At 40.8% G+C, this 17,770-nt stretch overlaps 1 protein-coding gene across 5 annotated transcripts in view; it reads left to right on the top strand.

Moving 5' to 3' along the window:
* PLEKHM3 (pleckstrin homology domain containing M3) overlaps nucleotides 1-17,770 on the top strand; it is a 206,879-nt gene that overhangs the window by 144,274 nt on the left and 44,835 nt on the right. The window lies entirely within an intron of this gene.

Raw genomic sequence — 17,770 nt, 5'->3', positions numbered from 1 at the left:
CCCAAAGTGTGGGATAGTGAGAATAATAACTAACATTTTTCAGCTCTTAATATGTGCTATTTACTGTTCTAAAGGTTTTACTGTATATACTGTACTCATTTGATCTTCACAGTGAATCTATGAGGTGGGTATTATTTTCCCCACTCGGTAGATGAAAACCTTAAGCACAGAAAATTATCCCCTTCAATTGTCTTTCTGCCCTTCAGGTTAAATCAAACAGAAAGTTTCATTCTGGTGGTGGTGTGACTGGAACCCCTAACACCTGCTGATCTCCCTTTTCAACAGAGAGTTGGCTGCAAGCTCAGGGCCTTCCAGCATCTGTGTTAGCTTCATTTTATGGCAAGGGATACTGGCTTCCCATTTATGGTATTTCTATAAGGCTTTCATTTTAAATAAACTTTTAAAAGTAAATGACTCAATTTAAATAAAGCATTAAATAAATAACACAGGTGGAATGCAGCTGTGACAATACCTGTAAAGGTGTTTTCACCTTGACAGTGTTGTAAGCACTGTCCTGATTCTTCTGTTCTGAAATTCACTTCTATGCAATGACTTTGTCTTTCAGTTACTTTTAATGGCTTTTAATCTATAGGTTATTTCTTTGTCCTGGGCTCTTATTACAAAGATTCTCCATTTCCCTCTGTGGGCTTGGGGCTCATCTGGGATGGAGTTTTCACCAAATTTTAATAATATCACATGTATTTAGTTTAAAATATTCCTGTTTTTAAAAATTATACTGTTTCCACTTTTTTTGGTGTTAAAATCCCCTTTTTTGTGAAATAATGGTGAAAATATATGGTAGCTTTTGTTTTGTTTTTAGCATCTTTACTTGGCCAATTTAAAATTGGAAACTTAAAAAAAATTATGCTGATCTAGAAGACAAAAAATTGGGGTGCCACTGTTCAGTCGCTCTCTGCTCAGATATGATTCCTCCCAGTTGCCTAAGCATTCTTGAATATTTCAGGAAGGGTGATATGGACTCACGCTAATCTTTCTTTCTAAAGTATACTCAAGCATTTTCTTCAGGGAAATTGTTAAAGAGTTCCTGCTTATGAAACTCTCTTATGTCTACTACCCTAGGTTTATCATTTTCCCATCAGAACTGCAATCCTAATTATTAATAAAATCATTTTTAAGTATCTGAGATAACTAATTATTGTGAGCAATCAATCCACTGGAATACTTACACAGTACTTACTAAGATGTGTCTATTTCATACACTCTTCCAAAATGGAAAGTTCATAGCACAGTTGAGAAAAACCTAAACAGTCATTGGTTTTTGTTTTTATTTTTCTTTAATGTTACTGGGATTTAGGAGAATAGAGAAGCTACAAAATCTTGCACATATTTAAGAAAATTTTAAAAAACCATCTTTTCTCCATCCGCTTCTTTCTTTCCTGCTTTGATGAACACATTATTTTACATGGGATTTCAGAATTGGTCTAGAAAGACATCATTTGGAGGTGCCGACAGATTTGCAAAAGGCCCAAAACGCCCCATGTCAAGCAAGCTAGAGTTAGAAGAGCAGGGCTGAAACACAAAGAAGAAGCAAAGTTCAAGAACTCCAGGAAGCTTTACGGCAGTTTGTCAGGATATGTAATTGTCTGAGTTAGTCAGGGAAGATCTGTCAAAGCCAAGGCCAACATACGCCAGTAAACCCAGAGCAACAGGATCACTGCCATAGTCACTGCTCTAAGGAAGAGAGTAGAAACTAGTCAGAGCTTTCAAACCAAAGCATTCCCACACCACCAGATCGCTCCGTAGATTCAGTGGATATGACTAGCTGGTGTGCAGCTTTCATTTTACTAACTCTGTGGTGTCTGAATGGCCCTATCCCTTCCATGACTTTCCTTGTGCCTCAAAGGATCTTCATAGAGAGGCAGGTTCTCAGCTTCATCTACCCAAGGAACCCAGTTTCAGCAGCACATGATGATGGCTTGTTTCTGATCTTACTCTAGGCCCCGTGTTCATATGGAGCCTTTCATGGTCCACTCCAAAGGGACCTGGAGCAGGCCTATCAGACCAGTATCATCTGTTCCCTTGGGAGTAGGCAGGGCCAGACTGAACTATGTGGGCACCCAGGAAGGCTGGTCATTTGACATCCTGCACTTTGACACCCTTTAAACATATTTTCAATACATATTTAAATAGTATTCAATATATTTAGTAGATAGGGGAAGAGAAACTGATTTTCTATTAATAAAATATATATAATATACATCATCTTTATGTTGAAAATGAAGAATATATTACATGCTCTGACAGTAACACTAACTTTTTGACTTATTTGGAATGAGATTCCTTAATAAGCTTTTCCATAACTCTGAGCTGGACAGGGTTAGCCATTTAGTCTCTTCAAGACTAGAAGCAATATACATGGATATCGTTACAAAATCTTGTTCCAAATATATTTAAAAGTTTTTTTTTTCCTAACTTTTGTATCATCAAAATGTGTCCCACTTTCCTGTATACCAGAGCTTGTCATCTGAGACTAGAGATAGTTTTACTTCTTCCTTTCCATTCTGGAGTTTTTTTTGTTTCTGTTTCTTGCATGATCGCCCTGGCTAGAACTTCCAGTAAAATATTGAATAGATGTGGTAAGAGCAGACGTCGTATCTAGTTCCTGATCTTCCTAGGAAAAAAATTGAGTCTTTCACCATTAAGTGGGATGTTAACTGTGAGTTTTTCAGATATCCTGTATCAGATAAGGAAGTTCATTTCTATTCCTAGTTTGTTGAGTGTTTTTTTTTGAGGGGGGTGGGGACAGGGTCTCGCTGTGTTGCCCAGGGTGGTCTCGAACTCCTGAGCTCAAGCAATCCTCCCACCTCGGCCTCCCAGAGTGCTGGGATTACAGGCATAAGCCATCACACCTGGCCTGTTGAGTGTTTTTATCAAAGAAGGATATTAGATTTTGTCAAATGCTTTTTCTGTGTCTATTGAGATGATCTTTATTAATATGGTCTGTTACATTGTTTGATTTTCAGATGTTAAACTAACCTTGCTTTACCAGGACAAATCCCAGTTGGTCAGTGTATAATTCTTTTTATATGCAGATGCATTTAGTTTGATAGTGTTTTGTTGAGGATTTTTATATCTTTTTCCATCTTTTATGTAGTTATTTTCTCTAGTTTTTTCTTCACAATTTTTACTGAATCAGTCCATTTTAACATTTATGTAATAAAACCAGTCGCCTGGACCCATGTTAGTTGACTGCTGACTCAGATGACAGTCAGCTGCCTCACTCCGGGGCTGCTTCTCTGGTTTATATTTGCACTCTACACCTTACACATGCTCACCACCAAAATGCTGAATGCTCACTATATAAAGAAATGTTTAAACACTTTCACTGCTATCTTCTTATTCTCAAGTGAGACTAGTTCTCTTTTGCCAGTAATTTAAGGAACATATGTGAAAACCTGAGCTCACTAGCACCTTATTTCCAATTATTTGGTGGTGATTTAATGCAGTTTACCAGTTTGTGTGCTGGGGCCGCCTGGGCTATACCTTAATCTAACTGTAATGGCAGGGGCTTGAGAAGAAGAACCTCACCTTTGGACTCTGATGTTTTGATGCCTAGTCCCTGGTAGTCAGAACAAATCTAAGGCCACAGAAAAGAGCTATCTGAAATTCTTTCAGTTTTGTATTGCGCCAGCCATGGTTTTGGAAAGTATAGTCACAAAACAATATTCTCATCTCATCTTCCCCTTTCAGCCACTTCCTTTAGGGGGAAGGAAACAGAACACTCAGCTGAGCACATGGTACCAAAGCCTTGCCAACCAATGGTAACGTCACAGGTGTGGAGCCTCCTAAGTTGAGAATGTGTAGTTCAGCCAGGCACAGTAGCTCATGCCTGTAATCTCAACACTTTGGGAGGCCAAGGTGGGTGGATCACTTCAGGTCAGGAGTTCAAAATCAGCCTGGGCAACGTGGTGAAACCCTGTCTCTACTAAAGTATAAAAATTAGCTGGGCATGGTGGCGGGCACCTGTAATCCCAACTACTCAGGAGGCTGAGGCACGAGAATATCGGGAAAAAAGAAAAAATAATAAATAAAAACTATAATTACTGGCTGAGAATGTGTAGTTCAGTATGACCGAGCTTATCTAGCTTGTATAACAGGTACTTAGACATAGACATAGTCTGCCTTTTGTCTATGTCTGAATAAACAACATCATCAGTAGACAATGACTTTTATTATTTGATTACACTGTAGGATTAACCAACTCCCATTGTGATAACCCAGGCCTTTTTTTTTTTTTTTTTTTTTTGAGGTGGAGTTTAGCTCTTGTCGCCTAGGCTGGAGTGCAGTGATGTGATCTGGGCTCACTGCAACCTCTGCCCCCCAGGTTCAAGAGATTCTCCTGCCTCAGCCTCCTGGGTAACTCGATTACAGGCACCCATGACCATGCCCGGCTAATTTTTGTATTTTTAGTAGAGACAAGGGTTTCACCATGTTGGTGAGGCTGGTCTCGAACTCCTGACCTCAGGTGATCCACCTGCCTCGGCCTCCCAAAATGCTGTGATTACAGGCGTGAGCCACTGCATCCGGCCAACCCAGGCCTTTTATAACTGTTTTCAGAGAAAGAGAGAAGAGAAAACAAGAGAGAGCAACTCTGACCATGGTCTAAGAGCCAGGTTTCTGTCACTAAGCAATAAAGAAAAAAGCTCAAGTAGCCCTTGCATAAGTGGGAATTTGTGGTTTCTAAAGCTGCCCATTCCCCAAATGACTAAAATATGTTACTGGCATTTGGCACTGTTTCCTATGTTTTGCTCTCCTTAAATTTCTCTTTAAAGGGGTTTGAGTTTAAAGGCAGAACCACTGAAAAATGCAATTTAATCATAGAACTGTGAAAGGCCAAGCCCAGAGTTAACCCCAGGATGCCCTGTGTTGTTTTGTTAAACCAGGACCTTGAACCAGGCTTATTCCCAAGAGGTGGTGGAAAGCCTAAGGGCAGGCAGGAGGGAGAAAACCAGCAGGCCAGACTGACCCCAGGATGGTGCCTCCAAGCAGCAAGGGCTTCCCTCCCTCACTAGGCCCAGTAGCTCCATGATTTTCACTGGAAAGAGTAGGAGAAAGGGAAGGGACATTGAAGGAAGGGAGCCCACAGCCAAGGAGAAGAGTAAGAAGACTCAGTGGTGGACTATCCACCATACCGCAGGCTGTCACGGGACAGAACACGGAACTTCAAAGGGCCTTCTTGGCCCTAATTCCCATTTTTAAAGTTATTTTTTCTTGATTATAAAAGTACGCTGATTACAGAGAATTTGGGAAGCACACATCGTTACTGAATAGAAAATAACCCTCCAGGCAGCATGGCAGAGATTCAGAACTTACTTAGCCTTTGGTAGACCTGAGTTTGAGTCCCACCTCCTCTGCTCAGCATCCTCATCTATAAAACAGGAGTAGTAAGACCCCCGTAATGATGTGGTGAGGAGTCAATGGGATCAACACCTGGCAGAGGCTAGCTGTCAGTGCTATAATCATTATGATGGCACCAAGGTTAATATTATCTAATGTTACACATCCCACTTATTCTTTTCTGTGAATGTGTAGGTTTAAAGTATGGCTCATTCTTTATAGTACATCAGTTTTTATCCTGCCTTCTTAAAAACTTACTAAATAATCTTCAGAAGAACTAGCTAGTTTGAATGCCTGTATAAGATTCCATTGCCAGGCCGGGCGCGGTGGCTCAAGCCTGTAATCCCAGCACTTTGGGAGGCCGAGGCGGGTGGATCACGAGGTCAGGAGATCGAGACTATCCTGGCTAACACGGTGAAACCCCGTCTCTACTAAAAATACAAAAAATTAGCCGGGCGTGGTAGCGGGCGCCTGTAGTCCCAGCTACTTGGGAGGCTGAGGCGGGAGAATGGCGTGAACCCAGGGGGCGGAGCTTGCAGTGAGCCGAGATCGCGCCACTGCACTCCAGCCTGGGAGACACAGCGAGACTCCGTCTCAAAAAAAAAAAAAAAAAGATTCCATTGCCATAATTAGTTTAACCTTCTCGTTTGTATTGGGTATTTAGGTTTCCAATTCTGTATTATTATAAATAATACTATTATATATATATCTGTGTAAAACCATTTACCTTCTGACTAAGATAAATTTGGAAGAGGATCTACTATATTTAGAGTGTTTCTATATTCAGAACTACTATATTCTGAACCTTTTCAAAGCTCTGGAACAATTGTCTGTACCCATCAACAGTGTAAGCAAGTTCTCCATATCACTAGAGCATAACCATTGTCATTAAAAAACACAAATCTTTGGTCATTTTGGAGGTTAAAAAAAAAAAGATTTCTTATGATTGTTTGACTTTGCATCTCTTTTTTATTTGTGAAGCTAAACTTTTTATATGTTTATTACTACATCAATTTTGGGTTTTGTTGTGTTGTGTTGTGTTTTGTTTTGAGACAGAGTCTCACTCTGTCGCCCAGGTTAAGAGTGCAGTGGCATGATCTCACCTCACTGCAACCTTCGCCTCCTGGGTTCAAGTGATTCTTGTGCCTCAGCCTCCCCAGGAGCTGGGATTATAGGCACATGCCACCACGCCCAGCTAATTTTTGTGTTTTTAGTAGAGACAGGGTTTTGCCATGTTGGCCAGGCTGGTCTCGAACTCCTGGCCTCAAGTGATCCTCCCATCTCGGCCTCCCTAAGTGTTGAGTTTGCAGGCATGAGCTACCATGCCCGGCCCGAATTGTTTGATTATATCTTTTGTCCATTTGGGAGCAGGCTAATTTTTTAGTTAAACAATTAACTTATTTTATAATCTTAAATACAAGTAAGATTGAGTGATGACAACCAAATGCTGCCAGAACTTGTCAGGAAGCAATTACAGAACCACTTCCTGACAAGTCGAGAGACTTGTATAGATTGTACATTAATATTCACTTTTGATGTACAGAAGGAGCTGAACATGTACCAAATGTTCAAATGTTAGGGTATTTTTCTTTTACCCTGCATAATCAACAAGAATGTTAGCTATTCCAATAATAAAATGCTTTTCACGATCAAATTAAAAATTGCCCATTATGGCCTTTCTGGCAGCCCACAGAATCCACCCTCCGTTGTCCTCTTGTTTAGAGAGCTGGCTAGCTCATTCCTCAGGAATGACCCATGTCCCAGGAGCTTGGGAATCATACATCCCCCAGAGGTTCTTCTGAAGTCCATGTGGTGCTCGAGTGGCAGCAACTTCTCCATTTGCCCTCTGTGTTCATGCCATTAGGCCATAACCCCGTCTGGTCAAAGACTTGCCATTTTGTTTGGACAAAGTTGCAATTTAAATGTTTGGATCCAGGGCTTGCAGTAGGAATGTTCCAGAAATACTTAGTTTAGCTTTTTGAATGCAAAGGTTGAATGCACTTGGAAAGGCCTAGAATAGAAATTAGGCAAGAGCACTTCTTTCTTAACAAGTGATCTGTTCATAACTATGGATAGCAGTGGAGCAAGAGGAGGCAAACGGGTGACCAAAGTCACAAATGCCTTAGGAACTAGGTGACATTTGAGCCAGATGTGAAAGAGTGTGACTTGAGAGGAATTTGCATAAAGGAGAAAGGAGAAAGAACTGAGCATTAAAATCAGACAGGCCTGAGGTCAAACTCCAGTTTTGATGCATATTAGCTCTCTGACCATAAACAAGTTCTTTAACCTTTCTATGTCTCAGTTTACTTATCTGCAAGAGGAGTATAATACTCATTTGGGGAAGTTACAGAGAGAATTGGAATGAAATACAGGAAGCACCCAGAACTCATACATGGTAATAGCAATAAGTGGTACTTACTATCATAATAGATTTTTCAGGGAATAGGCAGGCAACACGAATGCAGACTATGAATACATGGTAGATAAAGACTAGAAGCAAGTGAGGAAAAAGAGGCTGTCCCTAGCTTGGGGAAGACTTTATAGGGCATGCTGAGGAGTTAAACCTCACCCTCCAGGGGCAGAAGAGGCTTCAGGGGCTTTTCATTAAAAAAAAAAAAAAAAAAAAAAAAAAGCTCTAGCAAGACAGTAAAGCTTAGTGCTTAGGGCTTAAGCTCTGGGAGTCCAGCTCCCTACTCTATACTTCCAAGCTGGGCAACCCTGGGCACGTGACTTAAGCCTTCTAAGCCTCAGTTTTATCTCCTATAAATTGGTAATGACAAAAATATTGACCTCTTGGAACTATTGTGAATAATAGAAACAATAGTTTTGTTTGTTTTTGAGACAGAGTTTCGCTCTTGTTGCCCAGGCTGGAGTGCAGTGGCGCAGTCTTGGCTCGCCACAACCTCCACCTCCCGGGTTCAAGCGATTCTGCTGCCTCAGCCTCCCCAGTAGCTGGGATTACAGGCATGCACCACCACGCCCGGCTAATTTTGTATTTTTAGTAGAGACGGGATTTCTCCATGTTGGTCAGGCTGGTCTCAAACTCCTGAGCTCAGGTGATTCGCCTGCCTCAGCCTCCCAAAGTGCTGGGATTACAGGTGTGAGCCACTGCACCCGGCCAGAAATAATAGTATTTTTTCAATGCTCACTGTGTGCCTTCCAGTGTTCTAAGTGCTTTGCATGTATTATCATAAATGAGCATTGAATTAAAAGCCTAGGGCAAGGCTGGGTGCGGTCCCAACACTTTAGGAGGCCAAGGCAGGAGTATCACTTGATCCCGTGAGTTCAAGACCAGCCTGGGCAATATAGGGAGACCTTATCTCCAAAAAATGTTTAAAAATTAGCTGAGCATGGTGGCATGTACCTGTATTCCCAGCTACTGGGGGAGCTGAAGTGGGAAGATCGTTTGAGTGCAGGAGGCAGAGATGGTTGTGGTGAGACAAGATTGTGCCACTGCACTCCAGCCTGGATGACAGAGGGAGTCCCTGTCTCAAATAAATAAATAAATAAAAGCCTAGAGCAGTGATGGGCACATATCAAACAGTCAGTCGGTGCTACAGGAATGGTGGTAATTGTTGCTGATGTCATTATTAGTATTCTTTGGTCAGATCTATCTTTTAATAAGATCTTTCTGGTGATGGCATCGAGAATGATTTGGAATGGTTGCAACTAGAGGACAGGAGAGCAGATAAGACAGTGGTAGCTTCACATACATGTTTAAAAATTCATTGAGTTATGTATTTAAGATTTTTGCACTTTACCTTATATATGTTATACTTCAGTTTTTTTAATGTAATTAAAAAAAAAAAAAGATAACCAACAAAACCTCTTCTCTCAGTTTATGTAAGCTAGTCTACAGCTGCTTGGAGTTTCAACTAGCTGAGTTCTCTTCACTTAAGAAAATGGATGGACAGTGGCCGGGCGTGGTGGCTCATGCCTGTAATCCCAGCACTTTAGGAGGCCGAGGTGGGCGGATCACCAGAGGTCGGGAGTTGGTAACTAGCCTGACCAACATGAAGAAACCCTGTCTCTACTAAAAATACAGCTACTCGGGAGGCTGAGGCAGGAGAATCACTTGAACCCGGGAGGCGGAGGTTGCGGTGAGCCAAGATCACACCATTGCACTCCAGCCTGGGCAACAAGAGTGAAACTCCGTGTCAAAAAAAAAAAAAAAGAAAGAAAGAAAAAAGAAAACGGAGGCCGGGCGCGGTGGCTCAAGCCTGTAATCCCAGCACTTTGGGAGGCCGAGACGGGCGGATCACAAGGTCAGGAGATCGAGACCATCCTGGCTAACCCGGTGAAACCCCGTCTCTACTAAAAAATACAAAAAACTAGCCGGGCGAGGTGGTGGGCGCCTGTAGTCCCAGCTACTCTGGAGGCTGAGGCAGGAGAATGGCGGGAACCCGGGAGGCGGAGCTTGCAGTGAGCTGAGATCCGGCCACTGCACTCCAGCCTGGGCGACAGAGCGAGACTCCGTCTCAAAAAAAAAAGAAAAGAAAAAGGACCGTGAGGAGCGAAGTAAATCCTTTTTCTTCAATTAACCACATTCATGAAGGACAGGGAGCCCAAGGAAAACTGAAACCTCTACAACTCCTACAGAATTGTGCCCCGGTGGATGGTTTCCCTCTGCTAGAGCTGCTAGCAGGAGCAAATGAATCTAGATAGGCGCCAGCTCTCCCTCGCTCTGGCCTGGTGTTGCAGGGAAGCTAGCATGGGAAAAGCAGCTGATCAAGGTGGTGCAGAGAAGGACATTAGGGGCTGAGCCAGATCACAGACTGTCTGCCCTCAACCCTCAGGAAAATTGGCTGTTTCCTTTTTTAGGACTCTTTTCTATTTAGATTTTACTGAACCTCTGAACATGTCTCAGGTGGGCATGCTATTCAAAATGCTTTTCTTTTTGAAACTAATCTTGTCTTTGAATGCCCTCCTATTGCAAAACCATGGTTTTCGTTTCCTTCTTCGGGCCAAGTCTAAGGCAGGTGGGTCAGTACATTGACTTTTCCTTGGATTGACCTCAAACTAAGTGGTAAAAAAATCTTCAGATTGGGTAATATACTTCCTTGGCACAATACTTTGAGTGGTATGAAATTATTGTGACCTCTGAATAGATGAGGAAAGGAATTTAAAAATCTGATACCAATACTGTTTCTCCTCCTTTTACTGTTCATCACAAATGTGCCTGAAGGGATGGAACCAGTAAGAGTAGGTCATCTCTGTTAGGACAGGAGGGAAAAAGCCCTGGAGGAGCAAACCTGAATCTTGGCTGGAAGAGGGCATTTAAAACATGTGAGCGAATTCCTAATAGAAAACAGCAATATGCATCCTAACTGGTTACTTAAGTCCCAGGCAAGTATTTAAAGAGATAAGATTAAGTGTCTAGAATTCAGTGTTAATCATGTAAACAAAAACCATCCTTAAATCGCCTGGTATTAGATATGGCTGTTGACACTGCATAAGTCATTCTAATTGAATGGGCTACCTTAGAAGCCTGAGAGACCCATAAGTAAGGGAACATTCTGATTAGGCAGACAAGGCTCATGGGAAGCAAACAAGCCTGATGTAGTCATGACAGATTCACTGATAGGCAATTTTCTAGAACTTTTGTGAAAATGAACATGTTATTAGGGACAAGTGAAAACACAGGTCATCTAAAACCAGAAAAATCGAGGTTTTCTACATTTTTATAATGTTTATGTATATGCATATGCAAATTATGTTTGTTTACCATGCTTTGTAGAGCTGTCATTGGTTTTTTTTTTTTTTTAACAATTTAAATATTTGTTATTAAAGTGACAATTCATATTCATTATTTAGAAATCAGCCAGGTGCAATGGCTCACACCTGTAGTCCTAGCTGCCCAGGCGGCTAAGGCAGAGGATCGCCTGAGCTTTCCAAGTCAGCCCTTGTCTCCCCTACATCCCACTACAGTGGTAGCTTTTCTTCACTGTAGCCAGTCTGTGTCCTTCCAGACAATTGTACACAATTACAAATGTTACATTTTTACAATGGGATCAAACTATGCCACCTTTCTGTGCTTTGTCTTTTCCAGTTCATGTTATACTGTGGGCATTTGGGCATGTATACACATTTAGTACACATGAAGATTTACCTCATTCTTTTTACTGGCTGCATAACAGAGTTATCTTATACCTAAAGTAACTGAGGTGTAAGCTAGGTAAGTTAAGCGAGGTAACTTAAACTTGTTTTGTTGTTGTTGTTGTTGTTTCCTTTTTTTAAGAGACAGGGTCTCACTATGTTGCCCACCTGGCCTCAGAATCTGAGAGTCAAAGGATGCTCCCACTTCAGCCTCCTAAGTAGCTGAGACTACAAGGTACACACCACCCACACTGCCACGCCCAGCTAAGCCTAAGTTGTGTGTGTGTGTGTGTGTTTAATCTGTGCCAGTCTTTCTTTTTGAGAACCTATACTGCAGTGAACACCCTCTACATCTCCCTGTACACTTGTGTGAATATCTCTGTAGTGTAAATTCATTAAAGTGAGACTGCTAGGTCAAAGGGTATGCATGCTTTGCAGTTTGATAAGTATTGCCAGTTGCCTTTTGAAAAGGTAGGAGCAATTTAATACTTCCATTCACTGTCTTGAGAGTGCCTGTTTTTCTGAACACACATTAATTTTCCATATTAACAATATTTTTAATCCTGGACAATCTGATAAATAACAAATAACTTCACAGTGTTGTTTTAATTTGCATTTTTTCCATGAGAAGTAAAGTTGAGCATCTTTTTAATATCATTATTGGCCATTTGTAGTTTTTCTGAATTGCCTTTTTATTAACCTGTGTTTAAGTTATATAATTGGTCTTTTCCTTATTAATTTAAAAGACCTTTGTGTATATTAAGGAAATTGGCACTTTTTTCATATAAATAGGAAATTTTTTTTGTTTCCATCATTTCTTTTAAATTATATTTTATATTGAACTAATTGTTTACTTTATATATTTAGATTTATTACTTTTTTATAGCATCTAAGATTATAAAATATTTACCCCACATAAATGGGGCAAATTGTATTTTTCTAATATTCTAAATTTCTAATATTTTTCCCTAATATTTTGTTATAGTTTTAAAAATACTTTTATGGTTTTCTTTTTATATTTTAAGTCTTCAGTTTATCAGAAAATACAGTTTTTAAAGGCCAGGCGCAGTGGCTCATACCTGTAATCCCATCACTTTGGGAGGCCAAGGCGGGCGAATCATGAGGTCAGGAGTTCAAGACCAGCCTGGCCAATATGGTGAAACCCCATCTCTACTAAAAATGCAAAAATTAGCCGAGCATGGTAGTGTGTGCCTGTAGTCCCAGCTACTCAGGAGACTGAGGCAGAAGAATCACTTGAACCCAGGAGGCGGAGGTTGCAGTGAGCCAAGATCATGCCACTGCACTCCAGCCTGGGCAACAGAACAAGATTACATCTCAAAAAAAAAAAAAAAGAAAGAAAGAAAGAAAAGAAAAGAAAATACAGTTTTTGTGTTTTTTTTTTGTTTTGAGACTGAGTTTCACTCTGGTTACCCAGGCTGGAGTGCAATGGCACAATCTCAGCTCACCGCAACCTCCGCTTCCCAGGTTCAAGCAATTCTCCTGCCTCAATCTCCCAAGTAGTTGGGATTATAGGCGTGCACCATCACACCTGGCTAATTTTGTATTTTTTGTAAAGATAAAGTTTCTCCATTTTGGTCAGGCTTGTCTCGAACTCCCGACCTCAGGTGATCCGCCCACCTCGGCCTCCCAAAGTGCTGGGATTACAGGTGTGAGCCACCATGCCTGGCCTGAAAATACAGTTTTTATGAGATGAGTTAAGGATCCAGCTTATTTGTTTTGCCTGATGCCTAACCACTTGCCCCAACATCATTTGTTTAAAAATTCATCTTCCCCACCTTTATTGTATAGCAAATTCCCATGTATTTGAATCCATATTCTGGGTGTACAGGTGCCCAGGCATACAGACACCGCAGACACAACAGATAATGTTCTAGAAATACAGGACATGTGAAATCATAATCATTACTGTGTTGTAAGTTGTGGCTTCTACTTGTGGACCTTGAAGCAAAGAGTAAAAATCCCCAACCATCTTAGACAACGATATGCAGGCTGATAAAAGCACCTATTTCAGTGTATATGCAGGGCTTGTTTTTCCTCATCAGTGAGCCAGCAATGTATTCGATCACAGCCTTCTAACCAGGGACTCACTTTAGTTTCTCATTTAATCTCAGGAATGGCTGGTCCCATAAAAGCTGTTAAGTAATAATAATGTTGAGCACTTATATTGTACTTTACATCCCCAAAGTGCTATCTAAACATTAACTAATTAAATGCATTGATGAAAGGAAAGGATTTGCAGAGGTTTTCAGGAAAACTGATACCTGGTTGCACACCTGTGAGGGGATGATTCCTAGAAGGCCTTACTTCCCTCTTTGAATGGAGCTCAGCAGGCAGGGGAACAAAAAGCTGGTGACATTATTTCACTTTTGTTGAAAATTTCCTGGAGTATCTTCTAATTAGTCTGGTTAAACTCACCTTTTATCTAGCTCTGCAGATATTCCCTTGCAACATTCCTGGAGCTATTCAACAAGTTTCTTTTGATGTCTTCCTTGTTGTTTCATTATAAAATCATACAATCTTCAAATTGAAAGAGATCCTTATTGATCATCTAGTTTTGAATGACTGAATAGAATCACTTTATTTTGCAGATGAGGAAACTGAGGCATGGAGAAGTTAAGTGATTAACAAAAAAGGTCGTAGAGCTTCCTGGGGACATAACTGGGAATAGAAACCAAGATTTCACCCTCCCATTTAAGTTCTCAATCAGCGTCATTGAGCAATGAAACTTTCTTCCCTCTTTGTAAGCATCTGTATTCTCTATTTTTTAAACTTAAAAAAAAAATTGCCACAGAACCATCAAGCCCAATTTTTTCTTTTTTAAATTATCACTATTGTTATTATCATTATTGCTTTCATCCTTCCCTATTTCTTCCCTTCTTTGTTCTCAGCCTTTTATGTCTCTCCTCACTCTTATGGTTCATTCCCCCACGTGATCAGGTAATGCTACTTCTGTTTCTCCTCTGTTTCTGAAAAGCCATATTTCTTTAGTTTCTCCCACATATGTACAAACAGGGAGTTGCTTTGTTTTGCTTTTTCTTTTTCCTCAACTGTAGTTGCTTCTCGTTTTAATAAAGCTACTTCTCTAGTTTTGGCAAATAGCCTAGGGTGTTTGTTTGTTTGTTTGTTTGTGACGGAGTCTCACTCTGTTGCCCAGGCTGGAATACAATGGTGCGATCTTGGCTCACTGCAACCTCCGCCTCCCGGGTTCAAGTGATTCTCCTGCCTCAGCCTCCTGAGTAGCTGGGATTACAAGCATGCACCACCACCCCCGGCTAATTTTTTGTATTTTTAGTAGAGACGGGGTTTCGCCATGTTGGCCAGGCTGGTCTCGAACTCCTGACCTCAGGTGATCCATCCCCCTCAGCCTCCCAAAGTGCTGGGATTACAGGCATGAGCCACAGCGCCCGGCTGCCTAGGATTTAAGTTGATGATAAGTCCATTTCTGTCACAGAATTTTGCATTACTTTATGAGTTTCCTAGTAGTTTAGCCAATCAGATATTGTTAAAGATCATCTTCATATTCAGAAAATTGCATGAGATGTGACCATTGAGAGAATTTTTATACAAGAACTTCATAGAAGGACTAGAGGTATTATTTTTCAGTAAGCCAAAGACAGAGCCAGTTCAGATCAAAATTGTGGATCTAAACCTGGACTAATTTCGTCTGCACAATCCTGCTTCTGTGCAGGGACTCAGTATTAGAAATCTTCCATTTCTACAAGGTGGGTCAGTAGGCATCCAGTGACTTCAGAATTCCTGGGCTGAACCAAACCCTGGGGCTACACTCTGACCTCAGATACCCTCAGAAAGGCTCCTTCCTTGGAATAGTAAAGGGTGCTTAAGAAAGCGAGTCAGAAGCTGTCACTAATCAGCTGGGTGATCTTAGGTAGAACGCATTACCTCTCTGGGCTCAATTTTCTCATATATTAAGTAAGGAAAGTGAGTTAAAAAGTCCACTTAGGACTTTTCTTCATTTACTGCTCAATGAGTCAATAATGTCAGAACTCAGGCTAAAAGGAATAGGAGAGACCTAAATCAGATTTATTTCAAACATGTAACTAATTAACTCAACAGAGAAGCAAAAATCTGCTGACCATCTATGAGAATTTTCTGGAATTGTCTCCATTTAAAATATTGTAGTTTATTTTCCTCATAAATAAAACACATGTACCTGTATCAGATCATATAACCTGTTTTGGGCTCAGAATATTTGAACCACATTCTTGTACTTACTCTTTGCAAATGCCTCATTAAGTTCCATGGAGATGTGGTTTGACTAAGCCACACCCCTTGAGGCACTTAGTGCAGAAAAACTGTCTGAAGTAGACCCCATCCCATATATTTTTCTGGATAAGAAATTTGCATTCTTGGTTTCGTCTTTGCCATTCTAGCCACTGAGAAAAATGAAATTGAAATTTTTAAAATCTCTTATTCCTTAAGACCTAGTTAGCAGGGAGCAAAATGTAATTTGATAGGAACTATGGTGGCCACTCATAAATCTACCCAATTACATTAAACCAGATTAAATTATCACATAGTTTCCCAGCTCTAAGTAGAAATTATCACCTTTGAGAGAGGATCAGATAAGAGCTAATTGGTGGCATCACAATCCACCCTCAGTAAAGTGCTTGATTAGCCAAAATTTAAGTCTTGTTAGAGCAGTCCCATAATGGATTGGGAATGGTGAGGAGCAGCTAATTAGAAAAGAGAGACTTTTATGTTTATGTACAAACATCCCAGCACCGAGCCATGATAAAGAACTCAAAGGTTAATTATGGGAAAAGTGAGTTTTAAACAACTTTTTGAAATAGGAATATCCCATATACTTTGGTGATATTTATTTATTTTGAGACGGGGTCTTGCCCTGTCACCCAGGCTGGAGTACAGTGACCCAGTCATAGCTCATAGTTCACTGCAACCTCAAATTCCTGGGCTTTGTAGTGAAAGCCCACCTCAGCCTCCTAAGTAGCTTGGACTACAGGTGCATACCACTGCAATCGGCTAATTTTTTTATTTTTTACAGAGATAGGGATCTCACTTCATTGACAGGCTGGTCTGGAACTCCTGGGCTCAAGTGATCCTGCCACCTTGGCCTCCAAAAGTGCTGGGATTACAGGCATCAGCCCCTACATCCAGCTTACTTTTTATTTTCTATTTTTAAGGATTTATAAGTAAGAGGAGTAAAATTTAACATTGAATGAGGATTCAGAATAGTCTCGTGAGGTGTGTTAGGGTTTTCAAGCTTGAGCAGAATCCACAGCCTGTTTTTTCCTAACTTCCCATGAACTCATCTGGCCAAGGCCACTAGACTTCACTCTACCTACCTATTAAATGGACTGAGAAATGACACTAGAGACAAAATGCAACCTTTCAGGGTTGTCTGGCCAGGCAAATGCAACTAAATTATATGGGAAATTATTTCACAATATGTGACAATTTTGATTCTTCCATTTCATCAAGCCAGCCTGTTCCTAGTGAGTGACAGGTGACTGTTCACCATGAATTGGGTCTTTTGGTTAGACTTTCAGGGATGGAGTTGTTTGTCAAGTGCAGTAGCCCTCTTCACCAAAGCATTCCCAACCGTTGCTCCGAATCCAGATGTTACACGATGGCTAAGGAAGCTTGTTTTGAAATGGAAGGTAAATTGACAAATCAGAGGGAAGGAATTAGCTGATGCATAAGGAAATTTGATGAGAAAGAGCTTTTTCCTTTCTTTTTTCTTGTCCAGGTTACTAGTGCTCTGTCTTCCCCCCAGCCCGTAAATTTTGAATTTTGTGATGGTTCCAAGGGAGTGAAGGTAACCAACATAAAAGATTCATTTGTGCCCTTTTCCCAATCCCACAGATCTCTATTGGCTGCAGACCTTGAACATGACACTGCAATTTCCTGGTGCCACACATGAGTAATAAGCAGCTGTTTCTGAAACTGTGGTTTGAGGAAGGCAGCACTAGGTTATTTTTTAACTTAATTGTAATTTTTGATTGGTCTGCAAGAAAGTAAATCAAATAAAGTCTGTTGTCTTAGTCTGCAAGAAAGCCGTAGGCCTCAAATTCCAATGCTGACCATCTTGACCAGAATAGAAGAGGGAGGCAAAATGTGTGTATCCCTGAGCTGGAAGTTCAACCAGGCAGCTTTCATGGGCTTCTTTCACACAAGAAGGGTAAGCATATTTGGCATATTTATCAGGGACTGGATGGTGGAAAGTGATATTTGACAGTTCCTTGAGTTCTAGAAGTACCTAAAATGATGGTGAAAAGAATTTATAGACAGACTGCAAAAGTGAAAAACAGCAAAA

The sequence above is a fragment of the Papio anubis genome, chromosome 10 (genome assembly GCF_008728515.1).
Source record: "Papio anubis isolate 15944 chromosome 10, Panubis1.0, whole genome shotgun sequence".
Lineage (NCBI taxonomy): Eukaryota > Metazoa > Chordata > Mammalia > Primates > Cercopithecidae > Papio > Papio anubis.
Note: the sequence above shows the minus strand (reverse complement) of the source record. Positions and strands in the feature narration are given on the sequence as shown.